Below are 13,728 nucleotides of genomic sequence, written 5' to 3'. Positions count from 1 at the left end.
CCAACTCCCGGAGTTCACTCAGACTCACGTCCATTGAGTCAGTGATGCCATCCAGCCATCTCATCCTCTGTTGTCCCCTTCTCCTCTTGCCCCCAGTCCCTCCCAGCATCAGAGTCTTTTCCAATGAGTCAACTGTTTGCATGAGGTGGCCAAAGTATGGGAGTTTCAGCTTTAGCATCATTCCTTCCAAAGAAATCCCAGGGCTGATCTCCTTTAGAATGGACTGGATGGATCTCCTTGCAATCCAAGGGACTCTCAAGAGTCTTCTCCAACACCACAGTTCAAAAGCATCAATTCTTCGGTGCTCAGCCTTCTTCACAGTCCAACTCTAACATCCATACATGACCACAAGAAAAACCATAGCCTTGACTAGACGGACCTTTGTTGGCAAAGTAATGTCTCTGCTTTTCAATATGCTATCTAGGTTGGTCATAACTTTCCTTCCAAGGAGTAAGCGTCTTTTAATTTCATGGCTGCAGTAACCAGCTGCAGTGATTTTGGAGCCCAGAAAAATAAAGTCTGATACTGTTTCCACTGTTTCCCCATCTATTTCCCATGAAGTGATGGGACCGGATGCCATGATCTTCATTTTCTGAATGTTGAGCTTTAAGCCAACTTTTTCACTCTCCTTTTTCACCTTCATCAAGAGGCTTTTTAGTTCCTCTTCACTTTCTGCTATAAGGGTGGTGTCATCTGCATATCTGAGGTGATTGATATTTCTCCTGGCAATCTTGATTCCAGCTTATGTTTCTTCCAGTCCAGCGTTTCCCATGATGTACTCTGCATATAAGTTAAATAAACAGGGTGACAATATACAGCCTTGACGAACTCCTTTTCCTATTTGGAACCAGTCTGTTGTTCCATGTCCAGTTCTAACTGTATCAAATATCGAAATATCGAATAGGAAACATCTATTCTAAAACAACTGGAAAAAGAAGAAAAAAATAGTAGAAGGAAAGACATCATAAAGAACAGAGCAGAAATAAATGAAAAAAAAATGAAAGAAACAATAGAAAATATTAATAAAACTAAAAGCTGGTTATTTGAGAAGAAAAACAAAATTGACAAGCCTTTAGCCAGACTCATCAAGGAAAAAAAAAAAGAGAGAGAAGAATCAAATCAAAATTAGAACTGAAAAAGGAGAGGTTGCAACAGACAATGCAGAAATACAAAGTATTATAAGAGAATATTAAGGACAATTATATGGCAATAAAATGGATAACCTGGAAGAAATGGAAAGATTCTTAGAAAAGTTCAATCATCCATGACTGAACCAGAAAGAAATGGAAATTATGAATAACCCAATTACAAGCACTAAAATTGAAGCTATGATCAAAAATCTTCCAAAAAACAAAAGCCCAGGACAAGATGGTTTCAGAGGAGAATTCTATCAAACATTTGGAGAAGAGCAAATGCCTATCCTTCTAAAACTCTTTCAAATTTTTTCAGAGGAAGGAACACTTCCAAACTCATTCTATAAGCCCACCATCACCCTAATACCAAAATCAGACAAAGACAATGCAGAAAAAAGAAAACTACAGGCCAGTATAACTGATGGACATAGATACAAAAATACTCAACAGAATTTTAGCAAACAGAATTCAGCAACACATCAAAAAGCTCATACACCATGAGCAAGTTGGGTTTATTCCAGGGATTCAAGGATTTTTCAATATACCAAATCAATCATTGTGATATACCATATTAACAAATTGAAAGATAAAAACCATATGATAATCTCAATAGATCCAGAAAAAGTCTTTGAAACATATCAGCACCCATTTATGAATAAACTCTTCAAAAAATGGGCATAACATGAACATACCTCAACATAGTAAAGGCCATATATAATAAGCCTACAGCAAATATTATTCTCAATGGTGAAATACTGAAAGCATTCCCCCTAAGATCAGGAACAAGACAATAGTGTCCACTTTTACCACTGCTATTCAACATAGTGCTGTTAGTCCTAGCTACAGCAATCAGAGAAGAAAAAGAAATAAAAGGAATCCAGATCAGAAAAGAGGAAGTAAAACTCTCACTGTTTGCAGATGACATGATACTTAATATAGAAAATCTTAAAGATACTATCATAAAATTACTAGAGCCAGTCAGTGAATTTAGCAAAGTCATAGGATATAAAATCAATACACAGAAATCACTTGCACTTCTATGTACTAACAATGAAAAATCAGCAAGAGAAATTAAGTAATCAATCCCATTCAACATTGAAACAGAATTAAATATCTAAAACTAAACTTACCTATGGAGAGAAAAGAACTGTACACAGAAATTTATAAGACACTAATGAAAGAAATAAAAGATGACATAAACAGACAGAGAGATATTCCATGTTCATGGGAAGGAGAATCAATATTGTTAAAGTGACTAGACTACCAAATGCAATCTACAGACTCAGTGTGATCTCTATCAAATTATAAATGGCATTTTTCACAGAACTAGAACAAAAATTTTGCAATTCATATGGAAACACAAAAGACCCTGAATAGACAAAGCAGTCTTGAGAAAGAAGAATGGAGCTGGAGAAATCAACCTTTCTGACTTCAGATTATACTACAAAGCTACAGTCACCAAGACAGTATGGTACTGGCACAAAAACAGAAATATAGACCAATGGAACAAGACAGAAACTCCAGGGGGAAAAAAATGCACTTATTGGTACCTTATTTTTTACAAAGGAGGCAAGAATACACAATAGGGCAAACACAACCTCGTCAATAAATGGTGCTGGGAAAACTGGACAGCTACATGTAAAACAATGAAATTAGAACACTTCCTAACACCATACACAAAGATAAACTCAAAATGGGTAAAGACCTAAATGTAAAGACCAGAACAACATAGGCAGTATACTAGACTACATAAATCAAAGCAAGATCTTCTATGACCCACCTCCTAGAGTAATGGAAATAAAAACAAAAGTAAACAAATAGGACGTGATTAAACCTAAATGCTTTTGCACAGCAAAGAAAACTATACACAAGGTGAAAAGGCAACCCTCAGAATAGGAGACAATAATAGCAAATGAAACAACTGACAAATAATTAATCTCCAAACTATACATAAGCAGCACATGCAGCTCAGTACCAGAAAAAAAAAAAAAAAAAAAAAAAAAAACAATCAAAAAATGGGGGAAAGAACTAAACAGACATTTCTCCAAAGAAGACATACAGATGTCTAACAAACACATGAAAAGATGCTCAACATCACTCATTATTAGAGAAATGCAAATCAAAACTACAATGAGATATCAGCTCACACTGGTCAGAATGGCCATTATCAAAAAGTCTACAGACAATAAATGCTGGAGAAGCTGTGGAGAAAAGGGAATGCTCTCGAACTGTTGGTGGGAGTGTAAATTGATACAGTCACTATGAATATGGTATGGAGATTCCTTCAAAAACTAGGAATAAACCTACCATATGACCCAGAAATCCCTCTCTTAGGCATATAACTTGAGAAAACCAAAATTGAAAAAGACACATATCCCATTGCAGCACTATTTACAATAGCTAGAAGATGGAAGCAACCTAGATGTCCATCGACAGATGAATGGATAAAGAAGTTGTGGTACATATACACAATGGAATATTACTCAGCCATAAAAAGGAACATATTTGAGTCAGTTCTAATGAGGTAGATGAACCAGAACCTAATATACAGAGTGAAGTAGGTCAGAAAGAGAAAGATAAATATTGTATACTAACAATCTAGAAAATATGGTATCTAGAAAAATGGTACTGAAGAATTTGTTTACAAAGCAGCAATGGAGAAACTGACATAGAGAATAGACATGGGGAGAAGGGAGTAGAGGGTGAGATGTATGAAAAGAGTAACACGGAAACTTACATTACCATATGTAAAATAGATAGCCAATGGGAATTTGCTGTATGGCTCAGGAAACTCAAACAGGGGCTCTGTATCAATCTAGAGGGGTGAGATGGGAAGGGAGATGGGAGGGAGTTTCAAAAGGGAGGGGATATATTTATACCTATGGCTTATCCATGTTGAGCTTTGACAGAAAACAACAAAATTCTCTAAAGCAATTATCCTTCAATTAAAAATAAGCAATTTTTTTTAAAAATTAATGATCCCCCCCCCAAAAAAAAAAAAATCATAGTAACGCTGCATCGCAAAGGAAAATGGTAGTTCTCCAGAAACAGTCAGTGAGAGATGCAATTTCTAGGTAGGTTTATAAGATGTCTGGGGTCCCCAAGGAGGAGAAAGGGATTTGGGGCTTTTGAAGAGGAGATAGGTGTTTGGAGTTCTCAAGGAGGAAAGAACAAATGGTTTTGCTTTGTTTTCTACATTCCTTAGCAAGGATTATATTACAGCAATGTATCTTGCTTGAGGACCATTTCTCCTTCTTGAACACCTTCTGACATCCTGTTATCTTAAAACGCATATTATGGGAGTGGGTTTGGCAAGAGCTTTCTATTAGTTCTAATCCTGTTATCTTAAAATGTAAATTGTGGGAATGGGTCTAGTAAGATCTTTACAACCTTGAGACATTCTTTTGATGTATTGTAATAACCAATTTAAAAAGTATATAACTCCCTTGCTAAGACTAGCAAGTAGGGTACTCTCTACCCCCCCCCCATTCTTATGTCTATGTCAGAAGCTTCTTCTGTCCCTTTTTATACTTTAATAAAACTCTGCTAATGAATAAAGGTTTACTGAAATTAAAAAAAAAAAAAGCTCTTGAGTGATCAAGCCTGGTCCCTGGTCCCAAAGCTAAATCTTCTTCTTTGGACAACATGAATCTGACATCATTCACTATAAGCTATCATCTTGGGGGCTTGTCTAGGATCCTCAGGACGGGGTAATAAATACTCAGAGGTCTAGCCTCTCTGCTTTCTCAGTATACACATTTTCTGCTTTACTTAACTCTCCAGTGTGCTTGTGTGAATGAAAGACACGCCCTGCACAAAGCAAATGATGAACACTGCTCTGCGGTTTCATGGTGCTTGGCAAGGACTGAAGGCAGCCCCAAAAAGGGGAGCATTATAGGGTTTATACAGGTTTATACAGACCTGCCAATGCCAAGAGACATCCAAGGTCCCTGCATGGAGAGCAGCCAGAAATGGGCGAAGCATGTCTACCGAACTATCCTTTCTTGGTCAGCTTTGCCTGGTCTCTTTGACCATTTCATAATTGCGTGGGGAATTAGAATATCAACTTAATATGCCAGATCATAGACTTTCAAGGGACTTGTGATCCATTCTGTTACTATGTACTTTTACTTAGACTCCAAGTATGGAAGCGCCTATCCTTACTAGGAGCTGAAAGTTACAAGAGCATATTTGGGAGCGAGGCAGAGCTCTAGCTCCAGAAACATCTCTCAGGCTAGAGGTCACTCTCTTAGCTGCCTGGCTCAGGGGCTAGCGACCTGAATGTGAGTCTTTGTTATGGTTGTATCTCCGATTTATGTGGAGAGAAGTGCTGCTGAATGACCATGAGCTTTTTGAGGACACAGATGAGGAATTGCAGTATGTGGTAAGATTGCAATTACAATAGGCTTCTTCCTTTGGTAGTGCTAGCTCTTAATGGACCAGAGGAGGCTCTCTGGTAGCTTTTGTCTCAACTCCTTAGATATTCTTTTCTGTGGAATCTGTGGAAATGAACTGGAAGGATTGGCCCTAGTAGCTTGAGGACAAAAATCACTTTTTCCTCACTGGCCAACCCTCCATGACCTTTTTTGCTATACTGGTGTGGTGACACTCAGAAAGGACTTCTTGGTTGCTGTTTGTCCCTTTATGACTCAGCATTTCTACTGTGGTTTGGGTTTCCCTGGTGGCTCAGCTGGTAAAAAATCCACCTGCAATGTGGTAGACCTGGGTTTGATCCCTGGGTTGGGAAGATCCCCTGGAGAAGGGAAAGGCTACCCACTCCAGTGTTCTGGCCTAGAGAATTCCATGGACTGTATAGTCCATGGAGTTGCAAACGGTTGGACACAACTGAATGACTTTCACTTTTAGGACTATACTCAGGAAAGTGCACAGGCAAATGTAAGAGGGATGCTTCCCTGAGTAATCCTAGCTTGTGAAACATTCTGGGAAAGCTACTGTGCTCCACCCCAGGTAACATCAGAGGAAAAGGGCAAATCAAACAAAGGTCTTGTTGGTATGGAACTAAATCAATTTGAGATGCCATCAGGTCTACCCCTGGTGCATCTCCACCTTGCCTCAGTGGTAGAACCAGGAGGGATGAGTAAGGCACCTGTGTCAGTAAGGGACAGACTAAGCCCAACTAGGGAAAGAAAGCTTTGGTGGAAAGTCTGTCTAGAGTCCCATCTAGAGCAGGGAGGGATGCCTCCGATGGAAAGAAGCCATTGCTGTGGATGCCGCTTTTTTCTCTCTTACAGATAGGAGTTAACAGTTCCAGAACCACTCATTTAAAATGTATTTTTTAAAAACTGGGACATGTTTGATCTCCCAAATTTAAAAAAGACACGCCTGATCTTCTGTGATACTGAATGGCCATGGTATCCTTTGGAAGACAGGGAACACTGGCTTGTTGAAGGGTCTCAATTATAATACTGTTTTACAATTAGACCAGTTCTGTAGAAACAAGAGAAATGGGTAGAAGTGATATATTTGTTGCTCTTTATCTCTCTGCCAGGCATGCCAGACCTGTGTCCTAAGGATACAGATTTGGCTGTAAAGCTTTCAACTCCTTCCTGTCCTCTTACTCTGCCTCTGTATCTGGGGCTCACAACTGAGCAAGCTGAGGGTAAAGGAACCCCTCCAGGAAGGGTTGCCTCAGTCTCAATAGAAGTTTAAACAACCCCAGTTCCAATGCAGCCTCAGACTACTTTGGTTTCAATAGGAACTCAGACAGCCAAAGTAGAGGAGGTGAAAACAACCAAAATTAAGGGTAAAATACAAGATAGAGAAGAGAATGAGAAAGACGATGAGAAAGAGGATGAGGATGAGAAAAAGCAGGTTTCTCTAATTTATCCCTGGGGGCATGTATGAAAGGTAGCTAGAAGGGCTGAGGAATAGACACACAACTTACCTCCCTTTCAGGAGGCCCCCACTGGGAAAAATAACCAATCCATAAAAATCCATAAGCCCTTTTCTTACTCAGTGGTAAGAAAGAGAGATCTGGGAGACTATTAAGAGGACAAAAAAAGTACACAAAAACCTTTACAGGGCTAATTTTACTTTATGAGCTTACTTGAAGAGATGTAATACATGTCTTGGGACAGATGCTGACCCCTGACTCAAAAACTCGAGTTTGGGGGGAAGCTACTACTTTTGGAGATGAATGGCTTGAACGTGAGACAAGGAGAGAGACGGAACATGGAATAGCTCTTTCCTCCCTACTGGGGGCCAAATAGTTCCCAAAGCAGAGCCACTTTGCTGGATGTATTCTTGGACTCAAGCAAGCACACGCTGAGACCTAAGACTATGCTAAGTTGGCTGACATAGACCAGGGAGAGAAGGAAACTCCTGGTAAATTCTTAGATAGACTATGGGAGGAGCTCCGCAAGTTTGACATTGATCTCAAAATTACAAAGGTAGAAATGACCTTATAAGATAGATTTCTCACTCACTCAGCTCCAGATATCCACCATAAGTTACAAAAACAGGCATTTGGACCAAATACGTCTTTAGAAAAACTGTTGTACCTGGCTCAGATGGTATATCATGGTAGAGAATATGAGGAGGAAAATAGGAGGAGAAAAAGAACTAGGAAAAAGATTGAAGCCCCAACAAAGGCTGTTAGATCCACTCTGAAACAGCCTGAGAAAAATATCCAGAGGGACCCAGATGAAAATGAATGGACTCGTTATTAGTGTGAAAAGGAGGGGCATCTCAAGAAGAATTGCCCTCAGGCATCTAAGCTGCTCCTGGCTTCATGTCTGGTCTACAAAGGACCATACTGGAGAAGAGACTACACTCCAAGGTGTAGGCCCCAGGGGTCAGACTCTATATAATTGGGACTGAAGGTGCCCAGGGGTCCCCACACAGTCTCCCATCCTAATAACACCTGAGGAACCCCAGATATCAATAACCGTGGGGGCGGGGGGTGGGGGCGAATCAGTCAGTTTTCTTTTAGACGCTGGGGCAACTTTCTCTGTGCTCACTAAAGCTCCTGGCCTGCTTTCTCCTGATCCACTACCATAATGGGACTGTCAGGATGAGCCAAACGCTATTATTTCAGTTATTCTTTAAGATGCAACTGGGACTTTGTGCTATTTTCACATGAGTTTCTGATCATTCCAGAGTCTCCCTTACCCATTCTGGGGAGGGATATACTGAACAAGGTCCATGCCTCTGTTTTCATGAATATGGAGCCTGTTTTTTCTCTCATATTAATTGAACAAAATGTAAATTATAAAGTGTGGGCTGATGGAAAAACTGTGGGTCAAGCACAAAATGCTGTTCCTGTCATTATCAAGCTCAAAGACCCTCATCTAGTTCCACATCAAAAGCAGTACCCACTGAAGCCCAAGTTTAAGGAATGGTTAAAACCCATCATTGAAAATTTAAAGGAACAGGGGCTATTTATTCCTTGTAATAGCCCATGCAACACTCCTATTTTGGGTGTTAAAAAAAAGTCAAACGATAAATGGAAACTTGTTCAAAACATACAAATAATTAGTGCCTAATCCTTATACTTCATTGTCTGAAATTCCTAAATGAGCCAAACATGACTTTAAGACAATTGAGAGGATTGTTGGGCATTACAGGCTACTGCTACATTTGGATTCTGGGTTATGGGGAACTTGCCCAGCCTTTGTATAAACTTATAACTGAGACTCAGGAGGCCCAAACTGACAATCTAGTTTGGTTCCCAGAGACTCAAAAGGCTTTTAAGACTCTTCAAACTGCTCTCTTGCAGGCTCCTGCTTTGAGTTTGCCCACAGGATCAGAGTTTAGTTTGTTTGTTACTGAAAAAACTGGCTATGGGCATATAGGTTAAGTGTAATTGCTACTATTGTTTTGTTAATGCCTAAAGCTCATAAGTTTACTAACGGGCAAAATCTTACTGTACTGACTGATGTAAGGGGGATCTTAAACACTAAAGTTCAGAATGACAATGGTTCTGCCTTTAAAGCTACTGTAACTCAAGGGGTATCAAAAGCTCTAGCAATAGAATACCATTTACACTGTTCCTGGAGACCCAAATCCTCAGGAGAGTTGAAAAGGCTAGTGACGTTAATAAGAGGCATCTGCATAAGCTATCTCAGGAAATGCAAGACAGTTGGTTTAAAGTTTTACCCATAGTTTTAATGAGGGCTTGAACTGCCCCTAAAAAAAGGGGACTGTCTCTATGGCAGACCGTTTTTCTGCACAGACATTGTCATAGATCCTGAAGACTTAGAATGAACTATGTGACTCAACTATCAGCTTTTCAACAGACATTAGGAGAACTCCAGGAGGAGACCCCTGACCCAGCCTCCATAACCGGTCTAATTGCTGGGTCTGCAGAGCACTCCCCTCTTTATCAGTTGAAGACTTCCATGGTGGGTTTCTCCATTTCAAGGAAAAGACTTTCTTCAACTTTGTCAATATCTTCACCAACAATAATTACTTGTGATGCCTCTCTAATTTGATGACATCTAGCAACCCTAAGCGCAGCCACTGCTCCTTACCTTGGACGAGGGGTATCTCCTCACGGCCGCCCCTCCTGACATTGAGCGTGGAATAGCTCCTCTCGGCCCTCCTGCGCCCGCACAGCCACGGTTCCTTGAACGTGGGGTTGCTCCTCCCAGCCGCCACCCCTGGCATCGGGCATAGGGTAGTGCCTCCCAACCACTGCTCCTGACCTCTGGTGGTGGGTAGTGCCTCCAGGCCTCCGCCCTTGGCCTCGGGTGGGGCGTAGTGCCTCCTGGCCACTGCCCCTGACCTCCGGTGGTGGGTAGTGCCTCTGGGCCTCCGCCCCTGGCATCAGGCTTGGGGTAGCCACTTCGGGCCACTGCCCCTGACTTCGGGGAAGGAGTAGCTCCTCTCTGCCATGTGGCTGCATGGGCACAGGAAGGTCGAGAGGAGCTACTCCATGTTCAAGATTAGGAGGGGCAGCCATGAGGAGATACCCCTCCTCCAAGGTAAGGAGCAGTGGCTGTGCTTTGCTGCAGCAGCCGTGAAGAGATACCCCACATCCAAGTTAAGAGAAACCCAAGTAAGACAGTAGGTGTTGCGAGAGGGCATCAGAGGGCAGACACACTGAAACCATACTCACAGAAAACTAGTCAACCTAATCACACGGACCACAGCCTTGTCTAACTCAATGAATCTAAGCCATTCCCTGTAGGGCCACTGAAGATGGGCAGGTCATGGTGGAGAGGTCAGACAGAATATGGTCCACTGGAGAAGGGAATGAAAAACCACTTCAGTATTCTTGCTTTGAGAACCCCGTGAACAGTATGAAAAGGCAAAATGATTGGATACTGAAGGAGGAACTCCCCAAGTTGGTAGGTCCCCAATATGCTACTGGAGATCAGTGGAGAAATAACTCCAGAAAGAATGAAGGGATGGGGCCAAAGCAAAAACAATACCCAGTTGTGGATGTGACTGGTGATAGAAGCAAGGTCCAATGCTGTAAAGAGCAATATTGCATAGGAACGTGAAATGTTAAGTCCATGAGTCAAGGCAAATTGGAAGTGGTCAAACAAGAGAAGACAAGAGTGAACATTGACACTCTAGGAATCAGCGAACTAAAACGGACTGGAATGCATGAATTTAACTCAGATGACCATTATATATTCTACTATGGGCAGGAATCACTTAGAAGAAATGGAGTAGCCATCATGGTCAACAAAAGAGTCCAAAATGCAGTACTTGGATGCAATCTCAAAAACAAGAGAATGATCTGTGTTCATTTCCAAGGCAAACCATTCAATATCACAGTAATCCAAGCCTATGCCCCAACCAGTAATGCTGAAGAAGCTGAAGTTGAATGGTTCTATGAAGACCTATAAGACCTTTTAGAACTAACACCCAAAAAAGATGTCCTTTTCATTATAGGGGACTGGAATGCTAAAGTAGGAAGTCAAGAAACACCTGGGGTAACAGGCAAATTTGGCCTCGGAATATGGAATGAAGTGGAGCAAAGGAGAATAGAGTTTAGCCAAGAGAATGCACTGGTCGTAGCAAATACCCTTTTCCAACAACACAAGAGAAGACTGTACACATTGACATCACCAGGTGGACAACACCAAAATCAGATTGATTGTATTCTTTGCAGCAAAAGATGGAGAAGCTCTATACAGTCAGCAGAAATAAAACCAGGAGCTGTCTGGGGCTCAGATCATGAACTCCTTATTGCCAAATTCAGACTGAAATTGAAGAAAGTAGGGAAAACCACTAGACCATTCAGGTATGACCTAAATCAAATCCCTTATGATTATAAAGTGGAGGTGAGAAATAGATTTAAGGGACTAGATCTGATGGATAGAGTGATGAACTATGGCCAGAGGTTCATGACATTGTACAGGAGACAGGGATCAAGACCATCCCCATGGAAAAGAAATGCAAAAAAGCAAAACGGCTGTCTGAGGAGGCCTTACAAATAGCTGTGAAAAGAATAGAAGCCAAAAGCAAAGGAGAAAAGGAAAGATACAAGCATCTGAATGCAGAGTTCAAAAGAATAGCAAGGAGAGACAGAAAGCCTTCCTCAGTGATCAATGCAAAGAAATAGAAGAAAACAAAAGAATGAGAAAGAGTAGAGATCTCTTCAAGAAAATTAGAGATACTCAGGGAATATTTCACACAAAGATGGGCTCAATAAAGGACAGAAATGGCATGGACCTAACAGAAGCAGAAGTTATTAAGAAGAGGTGGCAAGAACACACAGAATAACTGTGAAGAAAGATCTTCATGACCAAGATAATCACAACGGTGTGATCACTGACCTAGAGCCAGACATCCTGGAATGTGAAGTCAAGTGGGCCATAGAAAGCATCACTACGAACAAAGCTAGTGGAGGTGATGGAACTCCCGTTGAGCTATTTCAAATACTGAAAGATGATGCTGTGAAAGTGCTGCACTGGATATGCCAGCAAATTTGGAAAACTCAGCAGTGGCCACAGGACTGGAAAAGGTCCGTTTTCATTCCAACCCCAAAGAAAGGCAATGTCAAAGAATGTTCACACTACCGCACAATTGCACTCGTCTCACACGCTAGTAAAGTAATTCTCAAAATTCTCTCATCCAGGCTTCAGCAATACATGAACCGTGAACTTCCAGATGTTCAAGCTGGTTTTATAAAAGGCAGAGGAACCAGAGATCAAATTGCCAATTGCTGGATCATGGAAAAAGCAAGGGAGTTCCAGAAAAACATTTATTGACTATGCCAAAGCCTTTGACTGTGGGGATCACAATAAACTGTGGAAAATTCTGAAAGAGATGGGAATACCAGACCACCTGACCTGCCTCTTGAGAAACCTATATGCAGGTCAGGAAGAAACAGTTAGAACTGGACATGGAACAACAGACTGGTTCTAAATAGGAAAAGGAGTACGTCAAGGCTCTATATTGTCACCCTGCTTATTTAACTTATATGCAGAGTACATCATGAGAAATGCTTGGCTGAAAGAAGCAGAAGCTGGAATCAAGATTGCCGGGAGAAATATCAATAACCTCAGATATGCAGATGACCCCACCCTTATGGCAGAAAGTGAAGAGGAACTAAAGAGCCTCTTGATGAAAGTGAAAGAGGAAAGTGAAAAAGTTGGCTTAAAACTCAACATTCAGAAAACAAAGATCATGGCATCTGGTCCCATCACTTCATGGGAAATAGATGTGGAAACAGTGTCAGACTTTATTTTTTTGGGCTCCAAAATCACTGCAGATGGTGACTGCAGCCATTAAATTAAAAGACGCTTACTCCTTGGAAGGAAAGTTATGACCAACCTAGATAGCATATTGAAAAGCAGAGACATTACTTTGCCAACAAAGGTCTGTCTAGTCAAGGCTATGGTTTTACCATTGGTCATGTATGGATGTGAGAGTTGGACTGTGAAGGAAGCTGAGCGCTGAAGAATTGATGCTTTTGAACTGTGGTGTTGGAGAAGACTCTTGAGAGTCCCTTGGACTGCAAGGAGATCCAACCAGTCCATTCTGAAGAAGATCAGCCCTGGGATTTCTTTGGAAGGAATGATGCTAAAGTTGAAACTCCAGTACTTTGGCCACCTCATGCGAAGAATTGACTCATTGGAAAAGACTCTGATGATGGGAGGGATGGTGGGCAGGAGGACAAGGGGACGACAGAGGATGAGATGGCTGGATGGCATCACTGACTCGATGGACATTAGTCTGTGTGAACTCCAGGAGTTGGTGATGGACAGCAAGGCCTGGCATGCTGCGATTCATGAAGTCACAAAGAGTCGGACAGGACTGAGCGACTGAACTGATCACCTTAAAATATAAATTGTAGGAGTGGGTCTACTAAGATCTTTACAACCTCGAGACAGTCTTTTGATTTATTGTAATAACCATTTTAAAAAGTATATGACTTCCTTGCTAAGATTAGCAAAGGGGGGCACTCCCAACCCACTTCTAATGTCTATGTCAGAAGCTTTCTCTGCCCCTTTTTATACTTTAATAAAACCCTGCTACATAAAAGCTCTTGAGTGATCAAGCCTGGTCCCTGGTCCCAAAGCTAAGTCTTCTTTGGAGATCACGAATCTGACATTGTTCATGGTAAGCTATCAACAGAATATGATGATCCAACTTTCATAATTTAAAATAGCTGTCA

General features: G+C 41.2%; 1 protein-coding gene across 1 annotated transcript in view; it reads right to left on the bottom strand.

Moving 5' to 3' along the window:
* ZC3H12B (zinc finger CCCH-type containing 12B) overlaps positions 1–13,728 on the bottom strand; it is a 668,231-nt gene that overhangs the window by 542,905 nt on the left and 111,598 nt on the right. The gene's annotated exons all lie outside the window — the stretch shown is intronic.

Source organism: Bubalus bubalis, chromosome X, assembly GCF_019923935.1.
Source record: "Bubalus bubalis isolate 160015118507 breed Murrah chromosome X, NDDB_SH_1, whole genome shotgun sequence".
Taxonomy (NCBI): Eukaryota; Metazoa; Chordata; class Mammalia; order Artiodactyla; family Bovidae; genus Bubalus; species Bubalus bubalis.
Note: the sequence above shows the minus strand (reverse complement) of the source record. Positions and strands in the feature narration are given on the sequence as shown.